Here is a 20161-nt window from a genome sequence, read left to right as displayed (position 1 = left end):
ATTGATCTTATGTTGATCAATTCTTGTTTTTAATTTTTTAGATGTTTCGCCTATGTATAAACTTTCACAATTTTGTCAATTTACTTTATAAACAACATTAAATAACTAAATAAATACAAGTAGGTACTTAGATTCGTCATTGACCAAGTCATTATAATTGAATTTATACAATATTAATTTATGATAAACATGGGTCAAATTTAAGTTGTTAATTATAATTAGCTTTATAAATTTTAATGATTAAAGAAATAAGAATTTTAACCAAAATACGTTAAAATAAATAAAATCCTACATGCTGTGGTTTAAATTAAGAATTTGAGATAATTCTTCAGGAAAAAGGCGACGCTTTCCAGTCTTTGTTTACTTATGTTATTACAATTGATCTTATGTTGATCAATTCTTGTTTTTAATTTTTTAGATGTTTCGCCTATGTATAAACTTTCACAATTTTGTCAATTTACTTTATAAACAATATTTAGTTTATCTTTAAAGTCAACTTTGTCTTTCATATTATCCAGATAACTACCCAATTTATTATTATTATATAATCCAAACTTCAAACTATGTTCATATCCTATAAATTTCTTTTTGATTTTATCTGTTAATCCTGGAATATAGTTTAATTTAAAGTAATGACAATCATTAAACCCAACTATTTCTTTTTCAAATCTTGCAACCTGAAGATGGGGAAATCTCCCGAAACGTTGCTGATGATATGAAATAAATTATTGTATTTTAATAAGGAAGATTGTGTCATTCACTAAATCCAGTTTAATATATTCTCAATATCCCTTAAATTAAAAACTATTCTAACGATTCTATATTTATTGTATAAGTAATTTTTGTATGTGTAATATGTAAATTAATTATAAGTCACCTTAAAGAATAGTGAGTTAAATAATCACCAATTAATTATGAATGGTACAATATACCAGTGCACATAATAAAAGAATTTTTTTTTAACGCTATGCTTACATTTTAATAGCTGCTGCTTTTTTATTATTAATGGTGTAGAATATTTTTTTGATGCGCGGTAATAAGGGCTTAAGTCACTTTTTAAGCATTTGGAGATTATGTCCTATTATAGCATCAAATCAGAGTTACCGGTATTAAGGTCTTTATACTTCAGATAGACTTACTACTAAATTGGTTTATAAAAATAACAATTATAAAAATATCAATAATTACATTTCACATAATGTTTTGAACTTTTTTTGTTGCTCTCCTGAAAAATTCATATTTACGACTGCTCCTTTATGACTGCGCATTAAAGATGTAATATACATTTTTTAATCCTTTAAATTTATAGAAAGTTAAAGAAAATATATTGAAAATTTATAATTTAGTATTGACAGCAATATATAGAATGAATCTGAATACCAAGTCACGAAACAAATTCAACTTATATATAATATTTTCTAATTATATTATTTGTATTAATGGAAAGTAATTTTCAAAGCTTTGTTGTTTTTTTTTTAACTGAAGTATTATTTACAGTAAGATATAGATTTACATATTATTCAGTGGATTAGAACTATGTAATATCACACTAAAGTTATTAGGACGAATTACCTAAACAAAAATTTAGTCATATTTTTAAACTGTCCGTTCATATATTTTATTATGATTATAATAATACTGAATGAAACTGAATAAAATATGAATTAGTTTACTTCATATTTGTCGTTATTTGCCATTAGTAATATTCATAAGGTCCCTCAAGGTTATAATACTTTATTTCTAATTGTTATATCTCTTATAAAGATTGATTCTTTAACTGTATTTTGTTTAATTTCTTCTTGGTTTTTCCTTAAACTTAAGAAGTTCCATAACTGTTTTTAAGAAGTTCCTTTTTTTCCAAGTTATTTCAACTGGTATTATTTAACTTTCCACCTTATTTCGGGCCCTCTTTCTTTTTTTCTTCTTACTTAATAATTATTTTATATAAACATAAAAATGCCATTCTTTTAACATGTTCAAATCAGGTTATAATTTTTCTCCATACCGATATGAAGATATTCTCATTCTCTCTATAAATTCTCTTGTTCATAAATTCTTAGTTTAACAATAAATTAAGATGACAAATCATAAAGGTACATAAGTAATAAGGTAGTATTGTAAACATATTAAGCAGAATATAATAGGATAAGATGAGAATATAGTAATATTAAAATTGTGAAAGAATTTAGAATATATGTTGTTTTTCATATTGATGAAGGTCTGAAATTATTAATTTGAATAAAATATGTTTTATTTATTTTTGTTCTTCTGTGACCGCACTCCAACCATCTTTGCCTCAAATGGTATCTGCGGTCAACAACAAATGCCTTATATTTTGTGCATTATTTACATAATGTAAAGTTTGGTTAAATAAAAAAAAAAGTTATTTAAGTCTAAAAACATACTATACATAATTTATGCTGGATTTATTTCTATTGTATTACTTCATTCATCTTTTATTTTTTAAACGATAAACGATTAATGCTACAGATGCTTGTGGGTAGTGCAGTCGTTAAATCAACTTCAATTTTATGACATTTTAATTATGCTGGTAATCAATTACTTTTATTTACTACCTAACAACCTACAAGAGAACGAGCTAACTATTTAAATCGAAATAACGTCTAATAAATAAATTTAGTTAATTAATTTTATATTAGAATTGATGCATTTACTAATAATGAAAGTATTAATTATTATAGATTTAATTGAAATTTTGTGTTAGATTTTGCAAATAGGATTCCCTGACATTCTATTGAGAAGTAATAAGAGAGCATGCAAACAAACCATTATGCTGCTACTGCATTGAGATCCTCTATAGAGCTATTTCCTTACCGGTGACAAATCCTTAAGATAAGATTTGCTGTTTGGGTGTATCCGGCAAATACTAGGCAGTGTGAATGCACTGAATGCAGACAATGGCTACACTGAGGGTGTCAGATCGCAGCTCGCCATTCAGCCGCCTCTTTTTCCCCGTAAAGAAGCGGACTTAGCTGACGTACAGTAGGGCTAACGTAATTGGGGAAGGGCGTTCCATTGAGGATCAGGGGGTGAATGGGGTACCGCTAGGAAGGCCAAAGCCCACCTTAGGACGGGCTAACCCACTCCTCTCACAAAGGGTGGACCCATCTCTTGGAAGATGACAGCTGTATGGAGAGGGTCATCAGCTGGACATTCGCTATGTTATTCAATAACTGCTACCTCTCCTCATCCTTCTGCCTCGATAATGAGTCCCCTCTTGCTTTTCTTACCTAGGATGGAAAAGCTTTTCAAAAAATTCTTTAACTTGCACCTGTGACACCTGTTAACTTTCAATTGTAAGCACGCTTTTGCCAAAAAAAAGAAAGAAAAGAAAAAGAAAACTGATAAACTACAATAAAACATAACGGTACTAATTGATAGAATCCAAGTATTTATCATGTTTGTACTTCTCCTAAAATCGATTTCGAATTATAATTTACTTTAAAGTATAATAAATCAAAATTTTTGTTTTAATGGTTACATATCTTGAGAAAGTTCCATTTTTTGCAGAATACCATCCATACTTTCTGAGAGAAAATGTAACAGTAGAAGAGCCGGGAAGAAAAAAAGGCAGTTATCTCAGCCCAATTTTTGGTTACTTTAATTTAATTAAATTTAAATATTCGTAATTTAATTTATTTAAAGAAGAGTAAATTTTCTGAAATATTAGCCCTAAAAGAGCAATTTACGTCTAATAGTTCTCGAGGTAAAGCAAAGTTTCTTAAAAATCTACTGTAAGATTAGTAGTTAGTTAATTTATTTTGTGAAATCTATATCTCAGGAACTATGTGACGTACAGTGTCTATTAGTGCACAAATTAAAGCTAGTTTAATGGACTATAAAGAAGTTTACGACCTTTACCTTCGTAGAAATAGTAGTTTTCATGATATTTGCTAAAATAAATTGATTTATAGTTGTTCGGACAATAAGTTTGATTTATGAAAAACATCATTTCAGAAACTATTGGACCTACAGTTGTCTGCCAGCGCTCAAATTAAAGCTACGTAAATTTACTACAAAATAGTTAACTATGTTTATCTTTGTAGGAGTAATAGTTTATATGATATTTGACAAAATAAGCTCAAAAAATGTTAATTTCTAGTTGTTCGTATAAAATATTGGATTTTTGTAAAAATGTATCTCTGGATCCATAAGACGCACATATGTCTGCCAACACTCAAAATAAAGGAAATTTAACTTTCTATAAAGTAGTTTATGACATTTATCTTCCTAGTTTTTATGATATTCACATATGAATATAAATTTGGAAAATGAAAATTTGTCCGAACAAATATAAATCAATTTATTTTAGCAAACTTCATGCAAACTACTACTCCTACGAAGATAAATATCATAAACTACTTTATAGCTCATTAAACTAGCTTTAATTTGTGTGCTAATAGACATCTGTACGTCAAATGGTTTTTGAGATATAAATTTTTCAAAATAAATTCACTAACTATGTCCCATACTACTTTTTTCTGAAACGTTGCTTTTTAAAAAGCTATATCTCGAAAAATATTTAACGTAAATAACTCTATGAGGGCTCATATTTTAGCAAATTTACTATACTTTAAATTACGTTCTCTTAGGTTTTCTTGTGTTGTTCCTACTTTTTAAGATATAGAGCTCCGAATTTTTTTTTTTTTATTGGTTTGAAACAGCCGCCATTTTTTATTCCCTCTATGCATACTTGGCCGACTCGTCAATTTTGGCTAGTAGTTATACATAATTTATGTTAATGTAATAAAAAATTGAGGTGAGATAACTGCCTTTTTTCTCCTCTTGGGCTCTCGTACTAAAAGAATTCTTTATTTTCGGTTGAGCTCGCATGATTGAATCAATTTCAAGTAGTCTTTTTTGAACACAATTTCCAGTTAAAAATTAATTTTTTTCGTGTAGATCGCTGTCAAATTTGAACATTTGGTAAATTAAATCTCATGTGTTTTCAGAATATCTCATGTTGAGGGAAATTCAAATATTAGGTGACTGTTGGTAAGAGCTGTGGGAAAAAACAAATAGTTTTCAACTATTTATTGAATACCAACGTTTCGCACACACTATAGGTCTTCGTCAGGGTTAAAATAATAAGATGCAAAGTAAGTAAAGCTAGTGTAAGAGTGTAGAGGTGACATTCGAAACAGCTATAAAGGTGTGTTGATTTATTTATTTATTTTATGCCGACGTTTTGACCTGAGTTTCAGGTCTTCATAAGGGGTTGTGGCGTAGAAGGTAGGCTTGCAACTGCGGGTAGGGTTGCAAGCCTACCTTCTACGCCGCAACCCCTGATGAAGACCTGAAACTCAGGTCGAAACGCCAGCATGAAATAAATAAATATGGTTTTGTTTATTTATGTTGTTCTTTGCTGACCGCACCCCCCGACAAACTTCTGCAATCAAAAATAAATACCTAATAAATTTATTTTCATTCATCTTCAACTTCTTTATAATTTTGATTTACGCTTTATGTTAGTTTGTTTAAATAGATGATACCTATTATACCTCTCCCTTATATTTTTATAACTCATACTTTTTATACCTCTCCCTTTATATTTTTTTATTTGAATGAAACTTCTGTACATTAGCTTTACCTACTTAATATCTTTGATAATAGACCTGCATTGGTGATCGAAACATTGGTAAACAATAAAAAGTTGTTTTTCTGACAGCAGTGCCGACTACCGTCTTCTAATTAACATACGGTCAATCATAAAATATTTTAATGTCCCTCAACAAGAAAATTCTGAAAACATCTGAACACAACTGAAAAGAACAGTCTGTCAATAGGTCTTCTCCGGGTATGGTTGCGATAAATTTTTACAGAAAATAATTTTTCTTTAGTATTTTTAATAACTGAACCCACGGATTTAAGTAAAAATGTACATTAATATTGGATAAATATTTAAGATATGTAAAATTTTTACATGTTACGGAAATAGATGACCATATAATCTTCAAAATGGTCCTTCTCTAAGAACTAAGTATTATTGCTGATCTTATTATCTTCTCATCTGGGTTAAGGGTGGTCTAAAATCAGAGATAAGAGAGATAAGTATTTTAAAAAACACAAAGATAAAATAACTGATCCATAATTTATAATTCTCTGGTTTGCAGCGTAATGTTGGTTTGTTTAAAGCGAGAACAAATTCCAATGTTGCATCATGAAGAAGGGAAGTTGAAAATCAATATCATAAAATTTATGTTGAGTAAACTATATTACGTGTAAATATTATACTAAATAAATAAAAAAAAACAACAATACGTAAACAGAAAATGAAAGAGAAATTCACTTATACAATAATTCATACTCTTTAATTAGATATTTAAATTTGTTTTTTTTGGCTAGATTTTCAAAGTCTGATTCGACTCTGGTTGAAGCTATGATTCATAAACAAATTCTATGTTGTATGGAACCTACTAGAAAATTATAGGGAAAATCTCTGTTGAGGAAATTTTCCTCATATCTCTCACCGTTCGTTCTATTAGTAAAAATTACTATTTTTTTTAGCAAAATTTCTATTAGTAAGTAAAATATTGATTTTCGATTTCTGTTGGTAATATTTTCTTTATTTTGATGACGTAGCTCAGAACAATCGTTCATTCAATTAAATGAATTTAGCAATTGTTGCTTCTTGTCGTCAAATATATATAATGTATGAAAATTTTTCTATCAGTGAAGTGAAAGCTGGGCAAACTAAAACCTAAGAATTAAAACGTAAGGTTCATTCAAAGTATAAAGCTCACAGGAGTAACTAGAATCAAATTTAAATTTATTTCTGAATGGTGTCAAAACTGGAAAAATAAAATAAATTCGAATATTTCCTATCAAATTATATTTTGCCTTAGTGATAAACCTATACTTCCTGCTCCACAGTATCCTTTAGTAATACTCAACTTATTCTTATCGAACAGATATGTCACCTAGGACTGCATCTGAACATACGACTGACTTGGTGTCCTAAAACATGACTGGAATACAGGAAACAGCTCGTCGATTCTGATTATTACAAAAATTATTAGACGTTTATCTTTACTTCCAACTGATTTAAAAAGATTCATTTACATAACTATAATAATGCCTACATGGATTTACGGAGTTAAACTTTGGAGCTCCAAGAACTTTGGAAACCATCTTATTCCTCTCCTCTCCTATCCAATTCTTAATGCTTCAATTATTATAATTTCCATAATATTTTAACAAACTATGATAGTTCTGTATCAGTTATTGGAGGTTTTGAGCTCGCGACAAATGTTCTGCTCTATTCGAAACTAGACAGTTTCTTAGTTCTATCACCTAGTTATATGTCGTGCTAGAACTATTCAATTCCAGCTATGGAATAGTACAATATAGTGCATCCTGGAATAGAAAAGGTACATTTTAAGTTTTACCTAAATTCTGTATTAATTTAATTTATTTTACAGTTATATAAACAATAACAATTCGAAATTTGATTATTAAAAATAATAATTTAATTTTTATTATTTATAAAACAACTCTATAAACTCGGACAGACAATGTATTGCCTCCATTGCTGCTCACCATCACAGCTGGGGACTATGCGTCACGCATTATTCACATTGCGCAAGGAGCTCCTCCCACTAAAAGGCGACCTATAGCAAGCAGGAATACATAACGTATCGATTGGTGGCCGCCATCCCGTATCACAGGATTGGGAGGCTGCACTTTTCTGATAAAGTCCTAAGCCCCAAGCAGATGGCGTTGCTCTTATCTTAATGGGGGAGTGCTTAGTTAGCGAACTGCGTGCTGTATTCGGATCCTCTCTTCACACATTTCTATAATAATAAAATTCAACTCATTTCTGGTAAAGTGTAGTAAAGATTTTTTCATCGTAAATGTTTGGTGTTAATACCGGAGCTATGGAAATGAATTTTAAGTTCTCTACTGTTAGCTGAAAGACACTAAGTACTTCGTTCTAGGGTCTTCGTCATCTGACCAGGCTTTTCGTATAAATTATTCTTTTATCATTTAATCAGTTTCTACTACATCCACTTAATACTTTTTATGTATACCATATTTATTTATTACTGTCTTGTTATTTTTTTTTACTATTATTTTTGTTATTTAATTTTTTTTATATTCTTATTTTTTCATTAGTTTAGTCTACATAGTACACATGGTATGAATGACTCCTTATAACTCTTAATACTTATTGTCCTTAATTGTGGAAGCGGAGGCGGGTGGCTCATTGGTAAGGCATTGTGCTACTCCAAGAACTGTTCGAATTCGGCTGTGGCGGATAATTATTTTCTTTCACTGTAGCCGTGAGTTAGCTCTGTGGGTTCAGGAGCCTTCCTAGGTCCACTGAAGTGAGTACCCTTAATTGGGTAAAAATCTTGCGGTTGAGCATGATTCTGACCAATTCACCAACAGTATTTTTTTACAAAGTATTGCACTCCTGAACCTTCCCATGAAGGGTGTACCACTACATATTAAATTTTAAATTGTGGCAGCTTGTACTCGTATTATTATTATTCAATAAAAACTATAATATATAAAATTATGAATTATATTTCTTTAAAGTTCATTTATTTAAGTATCAGCCTCTATCGATATCAGTGATAAACTGCTCAACTATCTTGATGCAATTGTACTTTATGGTTCATTTTAATTTATCGCGATATCAATTAATTAAGTAAAATTCAAAATTATTCAAATGGTTTTCAAATTTAACTTTTAAGTCAGGAAAAGGCTATTTTGTCGATACAATGTCGTGTTTGATTAGAGAAGAATCAATTGTTGCTCAATATCAATCTTCGCATCATGTAGGTGAAAATTTCAAATAAAAAATATTTCATATTATTATTGGGAAATTTAAAAGTATTAAATATAATTAGTAAATCCTGGCAAAATTATTGAATAATTTTAGATTTTTATCTCCTTCATTCCCCTTAATAATTCATATAGCAACGTTCCTGTTGAACCCAACAAGCAATAGTTCATATGTTTTTAATATGAATGGGAACCATTAAATCTTTTATTTTATACTAAGATGAAATTCTAACTTGTTCCAATAAATTTCAATCACTGTTATTATTTTATTTTGTGGGTGGGAGGGGAGGGGGAAGAATCATGCGTTTTTATAATCTACTGATATTTCAATTTTTCAAATGTATCTTTTATTTCGTTACAAATAATCTCAGAACTATAGTAAAGAAGTGGAACAATAAAAATATTTTGTGCAGTGAGATTACAGTGTTATATTTATTTTTAGAATAGTCTATTAATTGAAAAAAAAAAAATATTAGACGGAAATAGTAATAACAAATCGATAAATAAACACATGACTAATAATAGAAAAATAAATCAGCTATTCGAAACATCCACAAGAGGATAGTGAGCGGAGCCGACATTGTGAGAGCAAGGTGGTTACTACCAGGCCACTTGAGGTTAATATCCCTATCAATAAACTTGTGGTAGGAAACCCAGGTATAAATAGAATTGTTTCACAGAATTTGGTAAGTCACCACCAGCAAAGCGGACCCTCCCCGCTGAACATAGTATCAATGGGCACTCGGCGCCGACATACAGTGTACAAGCTAATTAAGCCTTAAAATACCTATGGTAGAAAAAGGATACCAACTTTTACTAACATATTCCATGTACCTTAATTCACTTTTTTTTCGTATTAATGGAGGGTACGAAAAAAAAAAAAAATTGGTAAGTAACTACTTAAATGCGAAGCCAATACAATAGAATCTTTGTGTGTATTTCATCTTTGTCTTTGTTTCTCTTCTCGTTTAAGCCTTAGGACTAAACATTCTGAAGAGCTACTTTTCCTAAGCAAAACAATAATAAATAAGAGAAATTTTAGCATCTGATATTTTTACAACTACAAGATAGTATTTGCTATTAATCTGAATTTCTCATAAAAAGTGAGATTACTTCCATGCTGTTTGAGTAGTGATTCTGGAAAATTTTATATAATTTCTTAGTAATATTCTTATTTCTAAATACATTGACTCACTATTAATTCTTAAAACCTAATCTAAATGTCATTGTACACCACACCACTTGAAACCCTGAAGAAAAAATTGTCTTCAGGGTTTCAATCTAATACTGCGTATTTAAAGTACTGAGACATATTGTCAAATGTTATTCATAAAACGATAAATATTTTTTAACGATCTAAAATGTACTCAACAGTAATTCCTTAAATTCATTCGAAATGGTATAAAAAGAAAATTTTAATAAAAAATAGGAATATTGAAAGAAATTTAAAAAAAAATATCATTTTCTTTAATACTTGAAGAAGTTTATCGGGGGGTGCGGTCAGCAAAGAACAACATAAATAAACAAAACAATATTTATTTATTTATTTTGTTTATTTATGTTGTTCTTTGCTGACCGCACCCCCCGATAAACTTCTTCAAGCATTAATCTACGGTCAACTATCTACATCTCATTTTCTTTAATACTTTAATAAAATATCTGAGGATCTGATAGCTAAGCGCAGGACGAGGGTCCCGGAGCGTTTTGTTCAGAATGTTGTGGCTTTGATTCCCGCTTGGGTCAGTCTATTTTGAGGCGGCACCGAGAGATGAATTTTGACGCTTCCACTCGCTCAATTGGTTCTCATTGAATGACTTAAGCGAAAAACAATATATACATATATTTGTCTCATATGTACTGTATAGGTCGTCATTGGGTTACTTGAGGCAAAAACTTTGGATCTTATTTATTTATATTGGATTTATTTATTCTATCTACATCATTGATTAAACAAAATAATTATTTATCAAATTTCTGATGAAATACTGTAAAAATTATAAATAAAGACTTATGTTTGAAGGTTTGAGACTGATTCTCCCATATATTTCTCCCATCATAACCCAAGTCTGCATTAGGTTTGACTACACAATTTTCTCACCTTCGTTTCGGTCTACTTATAGGATGTTTCAGATTTAGAAATCATTAAGACTTCATTCCTTTTTTATTCAGTGATTATATTTATTTATTCTCTATAACATATTACTTTCCAGTGATTCATCCACTCCTACGCTCCACAACTTAAAATGCCCATTTCAGACATTATCACGTTCAATCCAAAACCATAATAGAGGAAAAAATTATTTCACCCCAATTTTCCATAACTTTGAATGGTAAGAGGAAACAAAAAAACAAAGGGAAAATCAATATTTTGAGAATAGAATTTGGCGAATATTATAGACACTGCTGCCCCTACTAAAATAAACGTTATGAACTTATAGTACATAAAACTAGTTTTAATTTGAGTGCTAATAGACATCTGTACGTAGCAGTAGTAGTTTCCATGATATTTGCCAAAATAAATTCTGAAAATATTGATTTTTTTATTCGAAAAAAATGTTTCTTTTTTGAAAAACTGTACCTCAGAATACAGAAATACCTCAGATTTTGAAACAGCCGCCATTTTTTATTCCCAAAAACTATCCATCGTGAAATATAATTAATGAATAACCAATAATAAACATAAAGGAAAATAGAAGGTAATGTTTTTACGGAAAAGAAAGAGCCGACTGAATCGGGTACAACTATGGTACATTAGTCAGCATAAACTCGACATGAAATTCTATATCCTTGAAAGTTACCGGCTTTGCAAAAGGTAGCTAAATTAATATTTGTAAAAAAATAATAATACATTCAACATAATAAACTAATAGAAGTATAATATTTCCATTTGAAGGATGGCAATTTAAGAATAGACCCTAACCATCCCTATTTGGGATCAGTGCCTCGTGAAATGGAAGCACCTGGTTTGGTGGAGAGAAGAGACCTGTTACTGCTTCGGTTTTTTGCGAGGGCGTTCTCTTTGGCGGCTACTTGCCAAGTGTTATATCCAATGTCAGGCTTTTTTAGCAGGTTCATATTTACCTTTTTTTACGGAAACTCCGTTAGACTCCGTTAGGAAACATGCTCATAACTGTACACTGCTTGTACCGAAATGTTAAGTGCTAGAATGACCAATATTTGGCTAATGGAACATTCAGAAAAATATTCGTGTTCTTTAATGTCAATGAAAATCGTTAATAAATCGTCGAAATAATGAAATATATAATTTGATATATGTAAATTATTTTCCTTCCTGAAAACAAAGTAAATAAAGTGAAAGTTAAGACTTAATTTTACTGTTTCAATTTTAATATCTAATTCCTAGAAAATTGGCCAATTCATATTAACTGACCAACATATGAATTTGGTACTTAATATGAAAATTATAAATGTTATATATAACACTTGATACTGATATATACATCAATATTAATTGTTATTCAAACAGTTATATACTTTAGAAGATTATATATTTTTTACTAATCCCTCTTTATTTCCTTTTTAATTAAATTTATTGGATGAAATAAGAGGCATGAGAAAGGTAAAATATTATTGACGCTGAATGTTTCAGTAGTGCTCTTTAAAATAATGGTTTTAAACTTGGTCCTGGCGATAAGGAGGATGACTCATCGAGACCATATTAACAACCGATTTTTCAAAATTCGAATACACAGGGTGTTCAAGAATCGTTTAATACCCACTTTCGAGAGTAAAATTTCAAAATTAAACGAGGTAGGTCTTACTTAAGGTAAATGGTGTTTGTGAACATCAATTGTGATATTTCAAGTAGTCTGCTTTGTTCTCCAGCGTAATTTTGAAATTTGTTATGAAAAGAAATATTTTAAATGAAGTATTCCCATGGTAAATCAAATGAATGGAAAAAGAATATTATAAATGGCCAAAAACCGCAACAATATCTGAAAGTTTTTGTTAATTTGCGAGCGTACGGTACGGATCAAGAAAAAAATCGTGAGAATACAATTTTCTGCAAGATTATAATTAATAATTGTAGTGTTACGAAAAAACGCTGCTAAAGCTAAAACATGTTTCAACTAACGTCGTAACTTACAGTTTACATTATGACAGTTGCTGCAATGGTTGAAAAATGTGCGACAGTTCACTATTAACGCGTATGCATTTAACGCTTTACTCCCTATTTCAACTATTTGTACCTAAATTAAAATAATTAAATTAAAAACTAATTGACATAAAAAAAGTGCGTAAATTAACATAACATTGCCTTTTGTTAAAATTATCTCGAACAAAGAGCCCTGAAAATAGCTGTACTATCTTGGGCAAGTAAGAGTAGCCCGTAATAGATAACTGAGACCGTGGGAAACTCTTACGTCCTTATCACTTTTCAAATAAATAACAAATTACTATCTTGATGTAGTAGAAAGGCAAATGATGAAAGTTCGTAACTCGTGTGAAATTCGTACTTTGAAAGGAAAAACTAAAGTTATTTCAACCAATAGCACTGATAACTAACTTAATAGGACCCATTTAAACATTTGATAATTTCGTAGATAATTTACAAAAAGATGGAAAATAAGACAGTATAAAAACTTTTAATAATTATTTTATAAACAATTCTTGTTACTAAAAAACAAAAATAGACCGTTGTAGTCCTTGAGACGCGCCTTTCTATTCCAGGGTCGCCTTTACTAATAGTCCAGTCCAATTTTAGTTTCAAGCTCAGAATCAAAGATAAAAAGTTGAAAATTCGTATTTTGATTATCTTGGATGTTGCTTTAAAATTCTCATAAAGGGGTTAACAAAAAAATGTTAAAAATCTTTATTTTGTGAATATTTGGTTTCCAAATTTATTAATACACTGACAGATCCCGCAATTCTTTGATATTACTAAATTTAAGGGTTAATGAACAGAATTGAAAGCCATATTACAATTATTGTATTCAGTTAGATTTACGTAAACATTACTTTTTTCACCCATATGTAATATAGGAACCCATCAGAATTTGTTTCACTGGGTTTTATAGGGTATATCAATATTTTTATTCATTTTACAGCAAAACACATGGCTCTATTTATATATAATATTGATATAGAGGAACCCGTTGTGCAATGCAAATTATTGAAAAAATTATGGACAAAACACAAATGTACTAAAATATTGGTTGCTTCCTTTGTGTATCATAAGGAAAAAGTATTTCTAATTGCATTAAATGAGTTTAAATTAAAAAAAAATGCATAAAAATCAATACATGCCCCCCAGTTAAGTGGGGCGAGGAAATCTTTTAGAAAGAATAAAGTCAGATTGCTTTCATGCGTATTTTATAAACCTCAAATATGAATTTTCAAAGTAATAGAAAAACTTTGCACAATATTTTCGCCTTTAGTTTCTTTTATAAATTAAAAAAAAAAAATAGCAACTTAGCCAATCTACTCGAAACTTAAGATTTAACTAGGGCCCTATAAACTACTCTAAATTGAAAATTGTACCCAATTAAAACAAATTAGAGATATAAAAGAAAATTATCGACATTTTTTTTTTCTATTTCAAACTAATATTTCTCTCTTATAAGGGCAATGTAACTTAATGGTGTTAACATGGATTGGAAAAGGAGAAATTCAGTTTTCCAACGGTCCTAGTAAGGTAGAATTTGGATAAAATACAAAATAATTACGAACAGTGCACTTCGGGAGGAAAAAATCTCAGATTAATTAAGTCTCTAATTTTTCGTTTCTCGAAAATGGTATTTAAGAGTTTTAAACAACGCTTAAAACGAATATGGCAAATTTTGTTCACTGACTTTACGAAAACATAAAGAGATTTCAATCCTTGTGATTTTGTAAATTTTTATAAGTAATATTTTTCTTATACTTCAAAAAAGAAACCAATGGCTGCGAATATAATAAAATTGAAACAATGATATACATAAATTATATATTTTTTGTTTTCTTTCAGCTCCTTCAATTTGATTATTTATCACGTTGCAAATATATAAATACTATGTAAGTTACGCCCAAATAATTTTTACCATTCTTCATATCAGTGTTTCTAATAGTCCAATTTAGTTTTTTTTTTCTCAAATATTACAATATACTATTATTTCATCACATATATAGTACATAAAAAAATGAAAATGTTTTGAGCTACCCGCCAATAGTGTTGAAATTTGATCATGTCTTTTTTGTACTGAAGAAATAGAGTGAGTAACTCCAAACCTTTCCCCAAGATGGTGCGTGACAAAACGGCGTGTACTAACCAGTAGTTGAAAAGTTTATTGCGGACAAAGATTCGAACCAATCACTTTTATTACTTGTTTTAATATATGCATGTATTAAAACAAGTTTGCTAGTTCTGTTTCAATATTACCTATTTATTAATATTTATAATAATGATATTATGCAATAAAATATTAGTACTGGATTTTTTTAATTAATGTATTTTCTTAATTTGTTTTTAAAAGAAAAGAGATGGGCAGAATTAGATTTAAGTTTTGGATTCAGCACACTTTAAAATATGTTTTAAATGATATGTCATTAACCAAAATCTACCATTCAACTAAAAAAAATTTTTTTTTTGCAAACCTTATTTAAATATAAGGCAAACTTTTTTCCCACGTGAAGCCTTCTTCAATATCTACACAATATCTGCTGACTCACTAAATCTGCTCGATGGTCCCGCAGTATCTTAAGTCTAAACACAATATACTTATCTCAGCTCTAACGTAAATACTCTTGTTCCGAGCTGTTAGTAAATCCCGTAACTGTAATCTTTCCTATAATCGAGTAGCTTCTAAAAATTGTCTTTCTCAGGCCTTCTTTGTCAGTATTTATTAGTTTAAGGAATTGAGAGATATCTCTATCTGAAGTAAATAAACCATGTTTTATCATTATTAGGTAAGTATCCTTACGAATTTCCGAAGTCATTTTTGTCTTTTACGTTGTCAACCCCACATCTTTATTAATAAACTTAATAACGAAATGAAGAAAGTTGTTTATAATAATCCTTTTATTATTATTATTTTTTTGAGAGCATTATTTTTAAGCATGCAACTACCATTTACTTTTTTACCACCATTTTTATTTTATTTTATTTTTAATGTAATTAATAAGTTGAAGGCTACTCTTGGTAAATCTAGTTTAAAAACCAATAATACAACCTGCTCTACTACTTTGACTACCATTCATGCGATAGTCAAATTATTTTGTTTTGTTAGATAGGTGTTTACCTTACAAATAATAAGGTTTCGAAGTTTTTATAGTTGTATTTTTTTGGTAAAAGTTTTATAAAAAAAATAATAAAAAATAATTGATTCACGACAATCAGTTCTGTGAAAAGTGCTTAACTTCCTACCCCTTGTCTGCACTAGCTTCGGAAAAATTATACTTAAAAAGTTAAAAGTCTTAACAGAATAAGGGACACTTCACTACTCGTAATAGTGATAACTAATAATTTGAAATTTCAGATCTAATTTAAGCTTTAATTCCATGGGGTCAAGTATAGATAATTTCTGATTAACATTAAAGGATTCGAAACTAAACACGTGTTTAAATTTAAGACTACACTGCTGGTTGCTAAACAGTTTGTTGGGAGGAGAGTGGGCAAAACATTAATTACCCACCAATTTTGGACAGATTATACAAAAATATTTGAATTTTCCCGTTTATAATATGATGTATTGTCTCATAATTGTTTAGGTGAAATATACCTTACATGATTTATTAATTGTCTGGTTGGAATTTTAAAGAGGGTTTAGAAGCCAGGAACCGTTAAAAAAAATTACTTTTACTGATTTTTAAATTAATTTTTATCAATAAATTCATTTTGAGAGCTACATTTAACTTGGATAATCTCAAATCTGAAATATTTTGATTTTCCCAAACCTGCTGGATTTGAATTTTTCAAATCCCATCAAAGGTCAGGGTTGTAGGGAAGTACTGTTACTTGACCATCGGTTGGGCAAGGAGACGATTTTGTAAGAATCACGCTCAACCCCAAGATTTTTCTCACAGCTACAGTAACAGAATAAACAATCATCCCATTTTATATTTATATATTACTATTATTTATTGTCAATTATCTAAAAAAAACCCGATGATTTCCTGATTGTTTATATTTGACTTGCCATTGTTTGATAACTTTCTATTCAAAAATCTATTGAAAATCAACTCAAATTTTGGTCTTAAAACTGCAAATATATCTTTTTTTGCCTTTTATGACAAAGACTTCCTTGATTTTACATCTTTATTATTGCAAATGTCATAAACTACCTCATGCAATATATCAAATGGAAATGTTGACTGTTTCTCTTGTTTAGCGATTCTTATTATAAAATATAGCTAGATGAATATTTTTCATTTAATTTTTTTATTTGCAAATATTTTGGAAACCCGTAAAGGCCCACCGGCCATCTGTTGGAAAAGTTTACAAAATAAATAGATAATAATAAACTATGTACAACGACCTTCATAGTGTTGATTTGATTTTATCTTTGCTTATTGTAGATCAATATCTCTTTATAAGTAAACTTTGCACTTTTTTTTTATTATCATAATGGCTCTCGTTTACTGTAAATAACGTTTCATTCATTGAAAAAGAACATTTTCTTGTTGTAAAGTAATATTTACACTACAGCATTAACAAACCGTTAGGGCGGTGCCTTAGAAAGACAGACTTTAACCTAGAAAAAGGTAAGAGGAAGACCCTAGGGTAACGGAAAGGTCCTGGTAATGGCCTGGACCTACGAACTTTTTAAAAGACATTCCGTTATGATCTATACGGTATGCTAATCGTCACGTAATTCAAATATTTTAAATAATTAATTCAATTATAACCATAATTCTCAATGCTATTAATTTTTCAATGCTCTGCTGCAATTTTGCTCCTTTTCAGTGCTACTGATTTTTAACTTCTAAAAATAATACATTCGTATCCACATATTATAATAAAGTTTATTTATTATAATTTTCTGGCCTTCTATATTTTATTTAAAAAGTGATTATAATTTATTCTATCATAACTAACATATATTTTTTTAAATTAAAAACAAACTGTTAATGGCTGACAAACAATAAAATTTTCATTAAAATTAAAAACTATGACTCATTTTTCAAATCATATATATATTAACTATGAATAAAGCGATAAATTTAATATTTTAAACATTTTATTTTATTAAATATATGTAGATAAGTTTCTGTCACTTTGGAAGACTTTATATTTTAATAAGATATGCAAAATGATTATTATTAATTTTATCTCTTTGGAGAGCGAGAAAGCAAGAAAATAATAAAAAAAAATAATTTATTTATCACACCTTGTGTTCTAGTATACAGTCATTACAATGGCATGTGTTATACATTCTGAGGATATTGCCGAAGTTTTTCGCACTATGGATTTTTTAATGGAATGAGGTACTGTTATTTGATAAGTTTTGAGTCTAAATCAAATTTTAAGACTAAACGAAAAGCAAAAAAAAAAAAAAAAAGAAAGAAAGGTGCGCTGGTAAAGGTTGGAAAATTGACAATATCCTTAAAACATAGACCACATTTTCTGTTTTAACCCAGTGAAAATCAACTTGAAATTAAAAAATATTGCATAGATTAGTGGTAGTGAACATGTACAGTGGGACTCTGTGTATACGATATTAAATTACAATACAATTTTCATGACAGTGAAGAAGTCTATTAAATCATCCACTATGGAGAAAAGAACGAAAGGCTTTTACATTTATAAATAAGCCTTGTTCTAAAATCATAAGAAAAGTACCAATTTGTTTTTCTTTTGTATTCTATTGGGAAAAGAACAATCACCTTTGACTTACCCAGACTTAAGTCAAATCTTTTATCTTATTGTTCTTTGAGTTGTAGTGGTACATAATTTGTTACTTTGACAATAAAAAATGTAGAATACCTCCATTCTTATTTTTTTTTTTTTGAGACTATCGAATAAGGGATACATTAAAAAGAAAGGGTAAAATTAACGAGGAAATTTTCAATAAATGTGATAACAATTTATGGCATATACAAAACAGAGCTATCGACAATCATAATACGAACTCTATTTTCAGTATTATTGAATTTTAATTAATATCATTAATTTATATGCGTGTTTGTGTAATTCTAATTGTATGTGAAGGTCAATGACTACTTCATATCACATTAGAATGTTTATCTTTTTTTTTATTGTATTTGTTGTACAGACCGAAATGGATTGTAAAAGGAAACTGTAGGGGTAAAAAAAATTGTTTATTATATCCTATTACTGTATCTCTTTTTTTTTTATGATCATACCATGTACGTGTAATTTATATATGTCCGATTACGGATTGATAAGTATGCTGTGTGAGATAGCAACCTAATTGTATTTAGGCAGCATAGATAAATAATTAGCATAGATAAATAAATAGCATAGATAAATAAATAAAGTATTTCTCTCTCTAAGAACCTACTAATAATAGGCGGCATGTATAAGAACTATTGTTGAAGCCAATATACATTCATATGTATTGAGTAGGAAAATGCACCGTTATACACTTTCTTGGCGCCTAACTGTACAATCGTCCGAAATTAACAGTACCTGTGCGGAAGTTAGGTACAAAGAATAATTGCTGAGACCATTGAATATGTACAGTTACCAAGTAAGATCATCCCAGCATCCTCAACCTCCCCCCTATTGGTGAACGGACCAGCCAATGGCGTTGTGAGTTAGGACTGCGCAAGCGCCCCACTACCCCGCCTTAAAATCCTGCCCATCGAGGCCTGTCCAGTTAGTACCGTTACAGCTCTCAACGAATGTGGATCCTCTAGTTCAGGGGTGACAGTTATTACGGAATTCCAGCGGGAATCAACATCAACATCGAGTGTCAAACAACAAGGTAAGCAATCTCATCATTTCTAATCAAAGTGAAGCTAAAACATTATCTTGAGTTACAATTATAATTTTTAATGCATTAATTAATTTAACTAGTAGTACTTTTTTTTTTATATAGTTACTACGTATATCTAACATAACTGAACAGTTTAGTTAAGATTTGAATGTTTTAGCTTCACAATTATTTGAATATTATTAATATTAGAATATTAACTTTAAAATATTTTTGTATTATTTAATTCTTTTTTTTTTCAAAATAATATTGAGTGTGAACTTTTCAATAACCATTTAAATGCAGTAACAGACCTTCACGTTAGTATCCGTTAAGGACAAAGCTTTCTACTCATTGTATCTCTAGGCTCATCTCAAGTAATCAGTATATTATGTGGGAGGATGTCTAAAATTATGTTTAAATTTTGAAAGAGATGGTCAGGGTTACTTATTTGAAATTATTTAGACAAATATATA

The 20161-nt window shown here is 29.3% G+C and overlaps 3 protein-coding genes across 3 annotated transcripts in view; 2 read left to right on the top strand and 1 right to left on the bottom strand.

Moving 5' to 3' along the window:
- Positions 1-20161, top strand: part of l(2)k10201 (lethal (2) k10201) — a 33875-nt gene that overhangs the window by 1516 nt on the left and 12198 nt on the right. The window lies entirely within an intron of this gene.
- Positions 1-20161, bottom strand: part of LOC106683256 (gustatory receptor for sugar taste 43a) — a 125185-nt gene that overhangs the window by 96600 nt on the left and 8424 nt on the right. The gene's annotated exons all lie outside the window — the stretch shown is intronic.
- LOC136795696 (transcription factor ces-2-like) overlaps positions 19540-20161 on the top strand; it is a 5722-nt gene continuing 5100 nt past the window's right edge. Inside the window, exon 1 of the mRNA XM_067047156.1 lies at positions 19540-19697. The gene's annotated coding sequence lies outside the window, so the exon portion shown is untranslated. The remainder of the gene's footprint in view (positions 19698-20161) is intronic.

Source organism: Halyomorpha halys, unplaced genomic scaffold (genome assembly GCF_000696795.3).
Source record: "Halyomorpha halys isolate HHAL.00 unplaced genomic scaffold, Hhal_1.1 Scaffold474.1, whole genome shotgun sequence".
Classification (NCBI taxonomy): Eukaryota; Metazoa; Arthropoda; class Insecta; order Hemiptera; family Pentatomidae; genus Halyomorpha; species Halyomorpha halys.
This window is presented reverse-complemented; position numbering and strand designations above follow the sequence as displayed.